At 36.4% G+C, this 17,414-nt stretch overlaps 1 protein-coding gene across 1 annotated transcript in view; it reads left to right on the forward strand.

Annotated features, from left to right (window-relative positions):
• SCN9A (sodium voltage-gated channel alpha subunit 9) overlaps positions 1–17,414 on the forward strand; it is a 157,891-nt gene that overhangs the window by 43,508 nt on the left and 96,969 nt on the right. The window lies entirely within an intron of this gene.

The following is a 17,414-nucleotide window of genomic DNA, read 5'->3' on the forward strand; positions in this document are numbered from 1 at the left end:
GAGAAAACACGTACAGATACTCAGATATTGCTGCATACATTGATTGCAAAATAGCACAAATCATGTTGCAAGCATCAAACATCTGTGAGACTGGAAGAGTTCAGAGGGCACATAATTCTGTGGACCATAAGGGGCAAGGAAGGCTGTTTGAATGAGGAGAAAAAATGTTTTTGCCTCACTGAGATTTTAGTGTTCAAAGTTGAGTTTTTCAGATAGAGATAGAGATGGAGATAGATTGAGAGAAAACTCTGTAGCACCAAAGCAGAACCTGGGTCATAGAGTTGGCAAAACAGGCATGCTCTTCACTTGAGCTAATTTACTAGCCCATGGTATTATTATTGTTGTTATTATTTTCATAACCCTGAAGTTCACACATCTGAGCCTTTTACATTCTTTCCCTTCCCCTCCCTTCCCCTTCCTTCCCCTCCCCTCCCCTCCCCTCCTCTCTCCTTTCCTTTCCTTTCCTTTCCTTTCCTTTCCTTTCCTTTCCTTTCCTTTCCTTTCCTTTCCTTTCCTTTCCTTTCCTTTCCTTTCCTTTCCTTTCCTTTCCTTTCCTTTCCTTTCCTTTCCTTTCCTTTCCTTTCCTTTCCTTTCCTTTCCTTTCCCTGTGCTAACTTATCCTTCTCTCTCTCTTTCTTTCCTTCCCTCTTTCTTTCTTTGAGACTACAGCAGCCAAAACTTCCCTAAATTTCAATGAGGGCGAGGATCAAACCTGGATTACACATATGAAAGAGCAGCACAAGACTTAAATGAGCCCTTTTGCCAATCCAAACCCGTGTTTCTTGTGGAAACCAACTTGTGTAGTAACATGTGAAATTAACATATTATTTTAAATTAGGGATAGTTGTGGAAAATGAAGCCATTTGGTAAGTGTAAAAGAACTGAAAGGTGTAAGTTGTCTTTCAGTATTATATATAATGGTTAATGAGAATAACTTTATTTAGCGTTGAGTAGTTTGATCTGAATTAAATTAATTTTACTTAATCTGAGAGTTGTTTAGTATTAATTTGGTGTCATTTGGCATTAGATTCAATTATTAATATTATGAAATTGAATACAGTAGCTTAAACTGCCAGGTTTATGCATCCACTTGACAAAAGCCCAAAGTCAACAAGCAGGTTTGGTAAACTCCAGTGAACCCACATCCATTGTACTACAGCTGTTAGTTCTGGCTTCTTGTCAGAAATTCACACTGTTATCCAATATTTAGACATGTTAATATTCAAATTCAAGCAAGAGGAAAGAGGGTGGAAATGTCCATTTCCATGTAAAAAGTTCTACATAAGTATTGGCATTGATGTAGACAGAATTGTTCACACACTTAGCTATGAGAAAACTGGGTAATGCCATTTTTTTTTTCCATATGGGAAAATTACCCAGGATTTTCTTGTAAAGAGACCCATTTGTCCACTGTACTGTAACCCATTATTCCCCAATAAAATGATTTGTCAACTGTACTGTAACCCATTATTCCCCAATAAAATGATTTGTCAACTGTACTATAACCCATTATTCCCCAATAAAATGATTTGGAAAAGGAAAAGCTAAAAATGAATATCAGGACGCATTGATCTTATATTTGTTCCCTATAATAAAACTATCTTAGAACTTTCATGCTTTTCTGTAAAAAAGTACACTGTAAAATAATACTGAATAATTATTAATTATGTTAATAAATAACAATTATAATATTTAATAATAAATAATGACAAAATTATAGATATTTTGCTTTCTATTCAAAGCAAGTTACAATTTGATATCATTACACATTCAGGAAAATCATAGGGATTGTGATTGAAATTATCTTTTTACAGCAGAAAAGTTCATAAAGATCATTGCCCAAGTATTATATTTTCCAAATAGGGTAACTAGTGCTAAGATATTCTTGCATTTTCACAGGTATAAACAGTAAGAACCAGAACACAGATAGAGACTTACACCAGTTCATGTCAGTAGTCTTCCTTCTGCATTGTGATGGTCTTTATTAGCTAAGTGATACTGAATTTTTGCACTTTGCTTTAAGAAAAAAAAAATTGAATACTTTTTCAAAATCAAAGCTTGCTTTTATTTATTTATTTTTGTTTATTTATTTATTTAAGAGAGGAGACATTAACAAAACCTAAGAATAGGAGGGGTACAACTCCACACAATTCCCACCACTCAATCTCCATATCCCATCCCCTCCCCAATAGCTTTCCCATTCTCTATCCCTCTGGGAGCATGGACCCAGGGTCCTTGTGGGTTGTAGAAGGTGGAAGGTCTGGCTTCTGTAATTGCTTCCCAGCTGAACATGGGCGTTGACTGGTCGATCCATACTCCCAGTCTGCCTCTCTCTTTCCCTAGTAGGGTGTAATATTATTGATGTGCTGAGACTTGTGCATGTAGATTTCACTGCTCTGGGCAGTCTTTTTCAGATAGAGAGTCAATAAGAAAACAGACAGGACAGCACTGAAACTGCCCCCAGTGATGTAATGCTCTTCATTGGTGTGTACGACTCTGCCCTGGGCAAGCACTTGGCAAGAGAGGTGTACTACCATGTAAGATAATTGCTAGGTCTAGCGTGCACATGTTTTCATATGTAAAACATATGTAAAATAAATCATGTAACAACAAATCTCACATATATATATATATATATATGATTATATCCCTGTAAAATTTTGGGAATATCTATTTAATTGACATAAAGTAACCTTTGCTTTTCAAGTCATTCCCGAGTCTTCAAGTTCTACAGCCAATTCTAACTTAAATCTTTTATTATATATTATTGTCATCAGGGTTATGGCCTGCACAGTGAATCCACTGCTTTCAGTGTTTGTTTGTTTGTTTGGTTGGTTGGTTGGTTCTGGAAAGAGATAGAAATTGAGAGGGGTGGTCTGGGAGGTGGCGCAGTGATAAAGCTTTGGACTCTCAAACATGAGATCCTGAGTTCAATCCCCGGCAGCACATGTGCCAGAGTGATGTCAGGTTCTTTCTCTCTCCTCCTGTCTTTCTCATAAATAAATAAAATCTTCAAAAAAAAAAAAGAAAAGAAAAGAAAAGAAATTGAGAGGGATGAGGGGGGAGAGGAAGATACTTTTAACATTTTGACAAGTTAAGACACACCCCAAATCACCTCTCTACTGTATTATTTTCCCTCTGTATTGCAGGAAAAGTGAGCTTCATAAACCACAGATTCAATCATCTTCATGGTTAAATTAGTTCATAGCCATTGAGTCTACCTTCTCTAATCCCCTCTCCCTACTTTACCTTTCTGTAGTTCCTTAAATAAAATAATAATAATAATGGAAACGATCAATATTTCCCAAATGCATTAGTGTCAGTATTCAGGGTACAGCTTAGTCCAGATAAGTCTATTAAGAAGTACTGTATAAAGTATCTAAAGCTTGGACCAGAGTTGATGACAATGGGATGATTATAGCTGAAAACAGTGAGTAGCCTTTGTGGATTTATTGACAGACTACACTACCTCTCTGGAGATAGAGGAATAAAAATTGAGCCATCCCCTCAGGGTGTTTACGATGTAAACAGGGCAATTAGACCATGTAAAAGGAGCAATTAGAGACAAATTACCACATTCATTCCTAAGAACTCTGACCAATGTTAAAACACAGGCCTCCAGATGAAATCGTGATCTAACATTGTCTTGGGAACTGTGTTTGGTCTGCAAAATTGCATATTGGGGCTTTTAATTTTGTTATGGGAGGCGGTCCTATAGTTTATTGAATAGCAAAAAGGTCAGCCTCTAGTCATCAAATTCCCATAGCAAATACCCTTCTTTTACTGAGTCAAGAGTTAATTATGAAAAGTATACCTCTTTGCCAATGTAAACTTGGCAAATGTTGTTTGTCATGCAATGTTTACTCACACAAAACCAGATGGTGCTGTTGTTGTTTTTTTTGTCACAATGTACATGATATATAGAATCTGATATCTGTTATGTTGACAGTAAAGGAAATTTTTTTAAACTGCTCTTATTTCAGTTTATTTCTTTCAAATTGAATGAAAGGATTTGTGTGTGTGTGTGTGTGTGTGTGTGTGTGTGTGTGTGTGTAATTTATTTACATTCAGATTTCTTGCATTCTAAAAGTCAGGGTTATCTTTAACACATAAGCTTGTGAGACTCTTTAGTGTAATTGAGTCACTTAACTTATATTTTTTCAAAAACTGCAAAGGCAAGGCCCAGGACATCCTTGCTGAATTTTAAAATGATGCTTGTTTCTTCATGGTTTTCAGTATTGCTTTATCAATAGGATTATGCAGTTGAAAAAAAGAAAAAAGAAAAAAAAATCTAGAAAGTATTACTGAAATGCCCCATTACTTAAAAGAACTTTTGGACTATATTCAAGAGATAATAAAAATCTATACTTTAAACATCAAAACTGTTTTTCATTTTTGTATTTATATATTTATTGCCATCAGGGTTTATCACTAGGCCCAAGTGCTAGCCCTATAAACCCACAGATCCTGAGGGCTATTTTTTCTTTTTCTTTTTTTCTATTTTATTTGATAGGACAGAGAGAAGCTGAGAGAAAATAGAGGGGTAGAGAGGAAGACAGACACCTGTAGACATTCTTTCTTTCTGGTGAAATGTCCCCCTGATGGGGAGCAGGGGTTTGAACCCAGAAACTTGTGCATCATAATGTAAGTGCAAAACAGGTTGCACCACCAGCAAGCAAAACTGCTTTTTAAGAGGGAAAGTATTACTTAGGGACAGAGATTAATCCATTTTTTTAGTGGACAATCATTACAGCATATTAAAGCACACACTTATTTTAATCATGACTATATTTTGATATGTATTTTTTCCGTTCATATATTTTACTCAGGTGAATCTTAAGAAACTAAGAAAGAGCAAATACAGGTGAAACATACACTAGTTTTGGTATATTTCAGGAGAGTCACATGGGGGCTGGGAAGTCATTGGGGATCCAGTATGGGTGATGGAGAAGATTTCAGTTAGTGTTGTAAGTGGTGTTCACACACCAAATATGAGAGATAAGAAGTAATCTTCCATCATGGGAATAAATAGAATTATTATAGTTTGAAAATAAATAAATAAATAAATAAATAAATAAATAAATAAAACCTCATAGCAATGTTCTTGTCTGTTAGGGGTTAGTTAAAGAGATTACAGATAAGAGAAACATCCTAGTCCTTAAGAATATAGAAGCAAATCATTTCATGAGATATGTATGGTAAGTTCTTGAGAGAAAAGGCAGGTCACTCTCCTCAATGCATATTCATTGTTGCAGATCATAGCTGCTGCTGAGTATGTTGTCTCAGTGATAGAAGTTTAGTGGATAAGAGATGTGGCTAGTATTAAAGGTACACTGCACTATAAATGGGGAAGAAATACTACAAGACATTTTATAAGTGAAATCTGGAAAACAGAAAGCTGTTAGTGAAAACCAAATTATCAAGGGAATATTCAGAAAGCTACATTTGATTTCGATACAGATACTTTTTCATGAATAATGAAGAAGGTTTTACAATATGTATGTTACATAAATATTTTACATTTTTGTAAAAATGCATGTGAACAGATAGAAATTATTCATGATTTTCTGAATATTGTGATTTTTTTTTTAAACTGGTAACATTTTCTAGGAGTAGGAGGGAAGGAGAGAATTGGCCTGTTGATCACCACTACTTTAACTAATTTTCAGATAGCATAGTGTTCTTAGATTTTTGCTTTAATCGCTTAACATTAGTATTTAAGTGAGAAATCAAGAGGGAAAGGGGAGACAAAGAAAGACAGAGAGAGAGAGAGAGAGAGAGAGAGAGAGAGAGAGAGAGAGGGATCAGTAGGGAAAGACAGGGACAGGCTGGGAGTATGGATCAACCTGTCAATCCCCATGTCCATCAGAGAAGCAATTACAGAAACCAGACCTCCCACCTTCTGCACCCCATAATGACCCTGAGTCCATGCTCCCAGAGAGATAAAGGAAAGCTTTCAACGGAGGAGATGGGATATGGAACTCTGGTGGTGAAAAATGTGTGTAGTTTAACCCCTCTTATTCTATGGTTTTGTATTTTTCTATTTTTATTTTGTAAATAAATTAAATTTTAAAAAGAAAAGAAAGGAATAGAGGCAGGACCATAGAAAAAAATAGCAAATATAAATAACTAGAGATAGATAGCTATAGAAATAATAGTCAACATATATTTGTAACCTTGGGTGAACTGCTGTAGTTTCCAATGGAGGGAATGGTGACAAAAAATTTTGGTGGTGGGAATGGTGTGGAATTATAACCATGTTATCTCATAATTTTGTAAATCAAAAATAAATCATTAATAAAATTTAAAAAATTAAAAAAGAGAAAGGGAAAGTCAGGGTGGTGGCACACCTGGTTGAGCACACATGTTCCAATGTGCAAGGACCCAGCTTCAAGCCCCAGGTCCCCACCTGCAGAAGGAAAGCTTTGTGAGTGAAGCAGAGCTGCAGGTCTCTCTCTGTCTTTCTCCCTCTCTATCACCCTCTTCTGGCTGTCTCTATCCAATAGATAAATAAATATAATACGAAGTAAAATAAATAAAAAGAAAGACCCTTACAGCACTTCTTCAATGTTTGTGAAGCTTCTCCTTTTCAGGTGGGGTGTAAGGGCTTGAACCTAGATTCTTCTGCATTGCAGCAAGTGTGCTCAACCAAGTATAACACCACCTGGCCCCAAAAGAGCTACAAACGGGGGCCAGGTAGTAGTGCACCTGGTTAAACACACATGTTACAGTGCACAAGGACCTCAGTTTTTTTAAAAAATTAATTTATTTATTTTCACTTTTTGTTGGCCTTGTTTTTTATTGTTGTTGTAGTTATTGTTATTATTGATATCATCATTGTTAGATAGGATAGAGAGAAATGGAGAGAGAAGGGGAAGACAGAGAGGGGGAGAGAAAGATAGATACTTGTAGACCTGCTTCACTGCCTATGAAGTGACCCCCTGCAGGTGGGGAGCAGGGGGCTCGAACTGGGATCTTTACGCTAGTCCTTGCACTTCACGCCATGTGCACTTAACCCGCTGCACTACCACCCAACTCCCAGGACTTCAGTTTAAGTTCCCATTCCTCACCTGCAGGAGAAAAGTTTTGTGAGTGGTAGAACAGTGTTGCAGAAATCTCCCAGTCTCTCTCCCTCACTATCTCCTCCTTCCCTCTCAATTACTGGCTGTCTCTATCCAATAAATAAATAAAGATAATAATTTAAAAAAATTTTAAGTGGTCCAAGAGGTGACACAGTAGATTAAGCACTGGGTTCTCAAGCATGAGTTCCCGAGTTCAATCTCTGGCAGCACATGTACCAGAGTAATGTCTGGTTCTTTCTCTCTCTTCTCCTGTCTTATTAATAAATAAATAAAATCTTAAAAACAACTTTTCAAAAGCTACAAATGCATTAAAATAGACATCACATACACACTGAAATAGGCTAAAGTATAATTTTGGAGAGGAAGAAATTTTAAAAGTATTAATGTTCCAAAATTGTTATAATGTAGTCAATTGTTATTCATATGGCCTCTGAAATTTGAGGGTCCTATTAAGTCAAAGGACAGGTTTGGGCTTATGCATGGTTTTGACTCCATTTTTAGATTGAGAATAGCATTGGGGAAGATATACTAACAGTGTTTTTAAAATGATGTTAACGGTTGTTTTTTAGTCTAATAAGTAAAAGTGTAAGACTACTGTTTTTGCAGAGATATTTTTAATGGAGACTATAAGCAAAATCATATCTTAATTGTAGTCTGTTTAGTAATATGCAACAGATTTTGCAGATTACATTATTTTTACTATAAATCAAATAATTTCCTATAAATCACATAATTTAGCAAGGATATTTCAATCACCGAACAAAACAACCCTGTCTAGAATTAGCTAATTATATTCATTTTTATTTTTAAAAATGTTTTATTTATTTATTTATAAGAGGAAGAGGAGAGAAAGAACCAGGTATCACTCTGGTACATGTGCTGCTGGGGATTGAACTTGGGACTTCATGCTTGAGAGTTCAGTACCTTTTTTACTCTGCCATCTCCTGGACCATGAATTAGCTAATTCTGGTTATCACCTAGTTACCACATAGTGAGTCAAAGAAATTTTCACATATTTAAAAAAGTCATCTTTCTTGAAGAAAAGAAGGGGAAGAAGAAAGATAGAAAAGAGAGAATTCTGCAGCACTGTGGCACAGTTTATGAAGCTTCTCCCCTGTAGGTGAAGACCAGAAACTTCGGCCTGAGTCCTTGGCCATGGTAATGTGTGTTCTTTTTCTTTTTCTTTCTTTCTTTCTTTCTTTCTTTCTTTCTTTCTTTCTTTCTTTCTTTCTTTCTTTTTCTTTCTTTCTTTTTTTTTTATATTTATTTACTCCTTTTTGCTGCCCTTGTTTTATTGTTGTAGTTACTATTGTTGTTAATGATGTCATCATTGTTGGATAGGACAGAAAGAAATGGAGAGAGGAGGGGAAGACAGGGAGGGGGAAGAAAGACACTTGCAGACCTGCTTCAGGCTTGTGAAGCTACTCCCCTGCAGGTGGGGAGCCGGGACTCAAATCGGGATTCTGGCGCAGGTCCTTGTTCTTTGCGCCACGTGCTTTTAACTCACTGTGCTACCGCCTGACTCCCGGTAATGTATGTTCTTTACATTTGCATTACTTTCTGACCCCGCTCTCCCAATATTACACAAGAATATTTGTTGCAAGAAAGAGAAACAGACAAGAAAGAGAAACAGACAACAACAAATGTAATCTTGGGCCAAATGTAGATTTATTGGAAAGCCTTGTGTCTTCGGAGACATTGGAAGGCTTTAGAGAAGGGGGGAGGGGACTGAACAGGAAATGAGAAGGCACAGGGAAGATGAGAAACTGTTTGGCAGATCCTTCTAGCAAGAACTTTAGGATGACTATGCATATCTGACTTTTACCATAACTGCACAAGAGTTTCAGCACAAAAGAGCCACACCTTTTTTCATCTTCACTCATTTCAAGATAACAGTAAAATACGACTTCGTTAAGTATACTGTACACAATTGGACATTCCTGTTCACCCCACATAACAGTGAATTGCACACTGAATGTAATCAAATATATTTATTATATATTTATATATGTATATACACAGGTGCACACATCTATAATTTGCTTTTGGATTAAATTCTGAAAAATTAATATCTGTTTATATAAAATTGGTCAAGTTTAAGTAGTAAGGCATATAGTGGCACCATAGAAATACCTTATACACTTAATACAAAGGAAGGCCTTAGGCCTGGTGGTGGTGCACCTGGTTGAGCACATATGTTATAATTCTTAAGAACCTTGGTTCAAGCCCCCAGTTGTCACCTTCAGGGGAAGCTTTATGAGGCCGCAGGTGTCTTCTCTGCCTCTTTCCCTGTCTACCTCCCCCGTTCCTCCTCAATTTCTGGCTGTCTCTATCCAATAAAAATTTAAAAAAATGAAAGTCTTTTACCTGTAGTATTTACTATCACTTAAAGTGCAATTCTATATATGAATTGAGTTGTCTTCTAAATAGTAGACACTTTTCACCAAGGTAATAATAGATAATGTGATCCTTTCTTTGAAGATTTAATCATTTATGTTCACAAGAGAGAAAGATAGACTAGAGTACTGCTCAGCTCTGGCATATAATGACAGTAGGGATTGAAAGTGGCATCTCTGGTGTCTCAGGCATGAAATGCTGATGCTTGGTCATTGGAGCTATCTCCTAGGGTATTTGAGATGCCTTTCTAACTTGTGAAGTTGAAGTTTATGATTCAGAGAATTCTCAAGTGAGTCAGGGTAGAGCATGCTTAGTATCTAATTTTCTAAGTGCACCATGGCATTCTCTGATGAAGAGATAAGATGATTCCAAGAGATAATGAACTGAAATGCAGATTATATTAAAAATAGTCAATTAAAATGGAGAACATGGCATTTTGCCCTTTTTGTCACTTAATTTTCAGCTCATTCTTAGTGTTGCATGCTAAGTGGTTACTTATATTTCCTAGTGGTGCTTCAAGAAAGAAAAACAGGACTGGCAAAAGAGCTCACTTGGACAGTGGGCTAGAGAGGGCTCACTTGGCCCCACTGCACTGCTTTGTTGTTATTGTCTGTCTTTCTATCTGAAAAAAAAATAGGCCTGGAGCAGTGGAGCCACAGTGAGGACAAAATAAATAAAAATAAAGAAGAAAAATCATGATTATTTTCAGAATATGAAATCATCAAGACAGAAAACATAGCAAGCTATCAAGAATCAAAGCTAAAGACAAATGAATAAAATGTCAAATTGCTAGCAATTATCAAGTAGAACATAAATATTGAAAGTACTGTTTACTCTGCTTGCATAACATTATACAGTATTTAGAATCAGTTGGATCAGGAATACACACATCCTATGTACAATTTTAAATCTAATAAAGAAAATAGAAGGTTACCCATCTTATTAAACAATTGCTCTGTGTTTCTGATTGAGAAGATACCATTATCCACTTTTTTATATTTTTATTTTATTATTGGATAAAGACAGAGAGAAACTGAAAGGGGAAGGGGAGATAGGGAGAGAGACAGAGAGACTCCTGCAGCCCTGCTTCACCACTCGTGAAGCTTTCCCCCTGCAGATGTGGGCCAGGGACTTGAACCTGGGTCCTTGAGTACTGCAATCAGTGTGAGCGCTTTACCAGGCACACCACCACCTGGCCCCACCATTATATACTTGTATAAAGCTTTCAAGGAACTGGAAGATAGCTTACCTAAGTAGAGTGGACATCTGACCATGAGTGAGGACACAGATTTGAGTCCCCTGCCACTGCATTGGGAGCAGCATGCAAAGGGGAAGCTTCATGAGTGGTAGAGTAGTGCTGTGGTCTCTCTTTCTCTCTCTCTCTCTCTCTCTCTCCCTCCCTGTCTGGAAAAATGAAAAGGAAAAGAAAGAATATGATGGAATTTATGGAATGGTATAGGTGCCCTGAGAAAAAAAGTTTCAGTTGACTTATGGATAATAGAAAAATAAATATGTGTAGGAAGGTTAACCTTATATACAGAAGTAAAGAGAGCTTATTTATGTTAAAGTATGCTACATGGGAGGAGAACTGAAGGAAGACATATTTATTAATTAATACTTCCAATTAGTAAGATAAGGTAAATCAGAGCTATTTAATGAGGACATGTGCTAAATCTGTCTCCCAGCACCTTTTTTAAAATTTTAGTATTATATTTATTTATTTTTTCGATAGAGACAAAAATCACGAAGGAAGGGGGAGATGGAGAAGAAGAGAGATGGAGACACTTGCAGCAGTGTTTCACCACTCACAGAGCTTTCCCCCTGAAGGTGGGGACCAGGGACTCAAACCTGGGTCCTTGTGCATTGTAACATGTGTGCTCAACCAGGTGCACCACTACCCAGCCCCTCTCTGTCTTCCTCTTATTTCAATTTCTGGCTACCTCTATCCAATAACTAAATAAAGATAATTTTAAAAAAATTAAAAAAGAAAAGCAAACAATGTCATGTGTTTGGGGTGGATGTAAAGATAAGAATCTGTATTCATGATTATTGTAGAGCAAAAAAATGTCACCATTCTGGGAAGCAACTGGCACCATTTAGAACTGCTAAGTGTATGTGCACTTCAGGAAACAGCAATTATATTTGTAAGGTAGAGATTCCCAGAGATTTGTTGCACATCTCCATAAAGAGATACATACAGAGTTGTCACAAAGTCTAAGCGGTGCTTAGGTTCCTTTTTTTGTTTTTTGTTTTTCCACAAGTTAATAAGTTAACTTGCTTCACTCGTCTATAGTGAAGCAACTATAGACAAGTCTACATACAACTATTGTGTTTTACTGCTGACTGTAAGCCATTAATCCTCATCTAAACAAAAACATAAAAACAGAAACAAAGAAAACAAGGGACCTGCAAACCATTAATCCCCTATATAAAAATACAGTGGAATGATATGAGACTGCTAAAAGAAAAATCAGTTCTAGATTTAATATAATTTGACTTGCAATTTATATGGTTTGGTACATTTTAACAAACTGTAAATTTTACATTGTAATTGTATCTCAAAGTATTAAATACATTGCAATTGGTACCTTAAAAAAAAAAGGTGCCTAGTTTTCAAAAAGAAAAGGAAGCTTATAGATTATTCAAATTGAATATATATGTATTCAAGATACTTAGTTTTCAAGAGAACATGTTAAAAAAAAAAACTTTTACCTTTAGGTGGTTGCCTAGAGAGGAGAATAAAGAGGTTGTGGAATGACTGGGAATGGGATAGGAGCCTGACGAAGGAAAAAAATAACAACACTCCTTGCACACATCTAGTGATGATGAACTGAAGAGTCCAGTTCTGTACCTACAAAGTTAAAAAGTCTACGGAGGACAGGCAAAATAACTCACTTTGTCAGTACCTTGCTTTGCCTCGTGTGCAACCCAGGTTTGAACAGGCCCCCCCATAACACTGTAGGAAGCTTTGGTACTTTGATTTCTTTCTCCCTCTCTTCTTTGTCTTCATTTTATTTTACAGTTCTATTTTTACATTTATTTTTTATATTTTATTTTATTGAGAGAGAGAGAGAGAAAGAAAGAGAAAGAGAGATACAGAAAAAGACACAGAAAGAAGACCAGAGCACTGCTGAGCTCTGGTTTATGGTGAGGCTGGGGATTGAACCTAACACCTTGGAGCCTTGGCATGAGAGTCTGTTTGCATAACCAGTATGCTATCTCCCCAGCCCTCCCTCTTTTCTTCTCTGCCTTAATCTGAAATAACTGTGAAATCCAAGAGATAACAACAACAAAGTCTATAGAATATAGGAATGCTGTTTCACATTATCCATAATATAGCTAAATTATAACAAACTTTGTGCAACCTTAAAATATTAAATCAAAATAACTTCAAGTTAAGAAAAGCTAGGAAATAGTATCTAAAGAGTTCAGATTTCATGGAAAGACAAAGCTAAAGATTTATTGCTTGGAAAATCTGGGAGTAGGGGGCCGGGTGGTGGTGCACCTGGCTGAGTGTACCTTACATTGTCCAAGGACCTAGGTTTGAGTCCCCAGTTCCCATTTGCAGGGGGAAAGCTTTGCAAGTGGTGAAGCTATACTGTAGGGGTCTTTCTCCCTATCTATCTTACCCTACTCTTTCAATTTTTTGTTGTCTCTACCCAGTAAATAAAGATGACAATAAATTAAAAAGAGAGAATAAAATCTGAAAGTAGTAAAGACAGGCTGGCTGGGAACAAGCATTATAAATGACAGAGACATCTTGGATAATATTAAGCACTTTATAAGGTACAAATTGTAAGTAAAACTGGTAAATTTTTACTAGTCTTTCTTCCCTGGCTAAATCTTTCTAATTCCAGGTTAGGTGTTTTTTCCTGTGTGCTTTCATTGCTTTCTTATGATAGGTAGATTGCAATTGTTTATCTGTCATATTCCCCAGAAGACAATAGGTCCCAGAAGACAAGGGACAAGACTGCCTGGTTTTATTTGTGTTTCTAGCACTTGCATTATGTCTGGCATTCAGTAGTAACTATTAAAATTTTTGCTGAAAAATAAGTAAAATGGGATTAACATTAAATTTCACATTTACCTTTTAAAACTTTGCATGAAGTACAGTATATGAAAATATATATTCCTTTAGCCAACAGGTTGCAGGTGCTACCATAACACCAGCCTCACTTCCTGGGCAGACAACCTCACCAGTGTGTCCTGGAACCCCACCACCCGGTAGCCTTATCCCACTAGGAAAAAATAGAAGCAGCTTAGGGGTATGCATTAACATGTCAACACCCTTGCCCAGCAGAGAAGCAAGTACACCTTTTGCACCCCATAAAGATCTTTATTTAAAATTTTAAAATTATTTTATTGATTGGATAGAGACAGCCAGAAATCGAGAGGGAGAGAGACACCTGCAGTCCTGCTTCACCACTTGCAAAGCCTTCTCCTTGCAGGTGGGGACCAGGGGCTTGAACCCAGGTCCTTGCACATTGTATCATGTGCACTCAACCAGGTGTACCACCACCCCCAACAACCTCCCACCTATAAAGATCTTTAATCCATCCTCCCAGAGGGATAAAGAATAAGGCCACTTCCAATGAAAAGGATGGGATATGGCACTCTGGTGGTGGGAATTGAATTGTATGGAATTGTACCCCTCACATCCCACAATCTTGTCAATATTTATGAAGTCATTAATTAAAAAGCAAAATATATATTCCAAATATACAGTCTCATGAAGAATTTAAAACTAAATAAATAATGTCACCAGTACCATGGTCTCTCACTTTCTTTTAATAGTTATTTATTTATTTATTTATTTATTTATTTATTATTAGAGATAGAACTTGAGAGGGAAAGAGACAGAAAGCTACCTACAGCCCTGCTTCATGACTAGTAAAGCTTTCTCCTACAGGTCGGAACCAGGGGCTTGAACGTGGGTCTTTATGTACTGTAAAAATGTGTACTTAACCAGGTACACCACCTCCTGCCCCCCAGGATCTCTCGAGAAGTATATCTTTACTCCTTCTAGTATACTGTATTGTCAAGGACTACAAATCAAAGTGGCAGATCGACTTTGCTTATCGGGTAAGTATATGCTAGTCTTTGGCATCTCATCATCACAGGGCCCCCAGAGATAGCTAATTCTAACAGTCAATTAAGGGAAGCTTATATGTATAGCTTCAGTGGGGTGTATTTAAGCAATGACACAGATTTGTGTCACTTTGTCATGCGACACAACTTAACCTTGTTAGGAAAGCTTCTGGATGAGGTATGTGAAACTGCTAGGAGATACCAGGGCCTACTAGGTTGGAAGAGTTACCAAATGCACTGGATAAAGTCACAGTGAATGGGGATATTAATTTATAAATAAAATTTTACTGTACTTGACTATTTTCTGGTGTAATAAGAAACTAAATTTGAAAGCAAATACATTTTACATATTTGGATTTAACCAATGACACTTCCATACTTCACTCTGAAGTAGAACAACTTCACTTATCTGAATAGTGCTGATTATCAGTTTCACAAGGATTAACTTAAGCACAGAACAGGACTCCTGAATAGTAGGGGTTTAAGTATGATCAAGTCTAAGGCATTCTAATTCTGCTGTACTAAAAGTCTAGGCATATATATCTGGTGCACAATGGTGGACAAATTGAGGTTGGGGGAGACAGTGTTTTGTAGATGCTTATCATGGGGAGATGAGAAGTTGTATCCATGTACTATAACAACTATACTATAAAGTATTAAACCTCTAGTAAAGTGATAAAAATATATATCTTTCAGAAAGGTTCACAATAAGTATGTGATACTTTGGTAAAGAATAATGACAGATAATTAGTCTCCTTTGCTCCCATAAAAAGGAAAATGTTACTGGTGTACTGCATCAAAATAAAAGACTCTGGAGAAGGGGGGAAGTTTAGGTCCTGGAACATGACTGTGGAGGAGTTGAGTTGTGGGGGTTGAATTGTTATGTGGAAAACCGAGAAATATTACACATGTACAAATCATTGTATTTTGTCATTGACTGTAAACCATTAATCCTCCAGTAAAGGAATTTTAAAACAGAGGAAAATTGTAGAAGCAGTGTCAAGACCTTCTCCACATATATCTCATTAATCTGTATCTCATATTTAAGTCACATTAGATGTATCTAGCCTACCATGAACAGTCCCAATTTGTCCCTGTTTTCTTGGTGTTTTATGAGTTGCAGCATTTATTTTTAACAAATAAAAAAAAAATCTTGGTTTATAACAAAACGTGCTGTGGTCATTCTACCAAAGTTGGAATCAAATTTTCCAGTCTATTCCTTCCAGCCAGGGTGGATCTATTGCTTTTTTCCCAGTGATACTATCTAGTATTTCGGTATTAGCAAATAAAAACTACTGAGAGAAATTTTATTTTTTATTTTTATTTTTATTTTTTTTACAATTTAGGAAGTAGATAAGACTGGACTCAAATCTGGTCTAATTATTTTTTCCCTATATTCTCCTGATTCAAACCTCTTATTTCAATTTTGTATCTAAATAATAGCACCACTGGGTGAGTAATCCCACTTACATTTATCTTTGAACATTTCTGCTTTACCTGTCTGCCTTTTTGTTGACATATAAAATTGGTAGGATTTTGGCATTCCTCTTAACTGAAGTTGAGGCAGAAAGCACTTCTAATATTTACTTTGGTGCCACATCGTAGAAGAACTTCCAGACTCACATAGGGACTTTTTTCGTTTTCTCAGAGAGAACGTCTAACAGTTGGGTTTTTTTTTGTTTTGTTTTAATTTTTAAAAAATTATTTATTTTTGCCTCCAGGGTTATTTCTAGGGATCAGTGCCTGCATCATTAATCCACTGCTCCTGGAGGCTATTATTTTTTCCTTTTATTGCCCATTGTCTTGCCTTTGTTTTGGTTACTATTATTGTTGTTATGATGACATTGTTATTGGATAGGACAGAGAAATGGAGAGAGGAGGGGAAGACAGAGAGGGGGAGAGAAAGATAGACACCTGCAGACCTGCTTCACCACTTGTGAAGTGAACCCCCTGCAAGTGGGAAGCCGGGGGCTCAATCTGGGATCCTTAAACCAGTCCTTGCTTCGCAGCATGTGTGCTTAACCCGCTGCCCTACCGCCTGACCCCCAACTTCTAACAGTTTTTACAGGAAGAATGTTACTATGTCTCCAGATACTGCATTTTTCTTTTTATCATAGGTTTTTAGACTGTATGTATCGACAGATCGTGAAGGGAATATCATTGTATATTGGAGAATAGTTTAAAAGGTTATGTAGCAAAAAAGACCTTTGTGTTTTTAAGACATGGTAAGCGTATCCTTGGCAACCAGGTGTTGACTTGTCTGGATGATATCAGGTGTTCAGATGCCAGTAAAATGAACATTTCTGAGACATATTTCTTCACAATTCATAATATAACACAGAAACTCAAAGAAAATAACACAGAAACCCAAAGAAAACTTTTCGCATGTTAATAACATCTTTAAAACAGAAAAAAAAAAGCTTAATGTAACTTAAAAAATATTTAATATGTTTAACTCGACCAAGTGAGTGAGTGGAACTATACTTTTTCTACAGGAAAACACATTCTGAATTCCTTAGGAGTATATTTTTACCCTATTTATTCCTAATGACTCTCAAGTACAATTAGGGCCAGACACTGTGACTCCAGTCTAGTTCTGTTTATAAGTTGTAAGCTCATTCTTTATCTAAGCATGCACATTTGTGGAAACTTATCCTCCCAAGCATAATGACTTAGAAAATTGATCAGCATTTTTAAGGAATCTCTTATTGACCAAGCTGATGCTATTTTGTACTGTATAAACTTTTATTTAATGTATTAATTTTGGGCCCACTTTAACTAAACATAGTTACTTAAATTTATTATCATTAATTCCTTTGTAGGTAAAGATAACTTATTTATGGATAA

This window comes from Erinaceus europaeus, chromosome 18, assembly GCF_950295315.1.
Source record: "Erinaceus europaeus chromosome 18, mEriEur2.1, whole genome shotgun sequence".
Taxonomy (NCBI): domain Eukaryota; kingdom Metazoa; phylum Chordata; class Mammalia; order Eulipotyphla; family Erinaceidae; genus Erinaceus; species Erinaceus europaeus.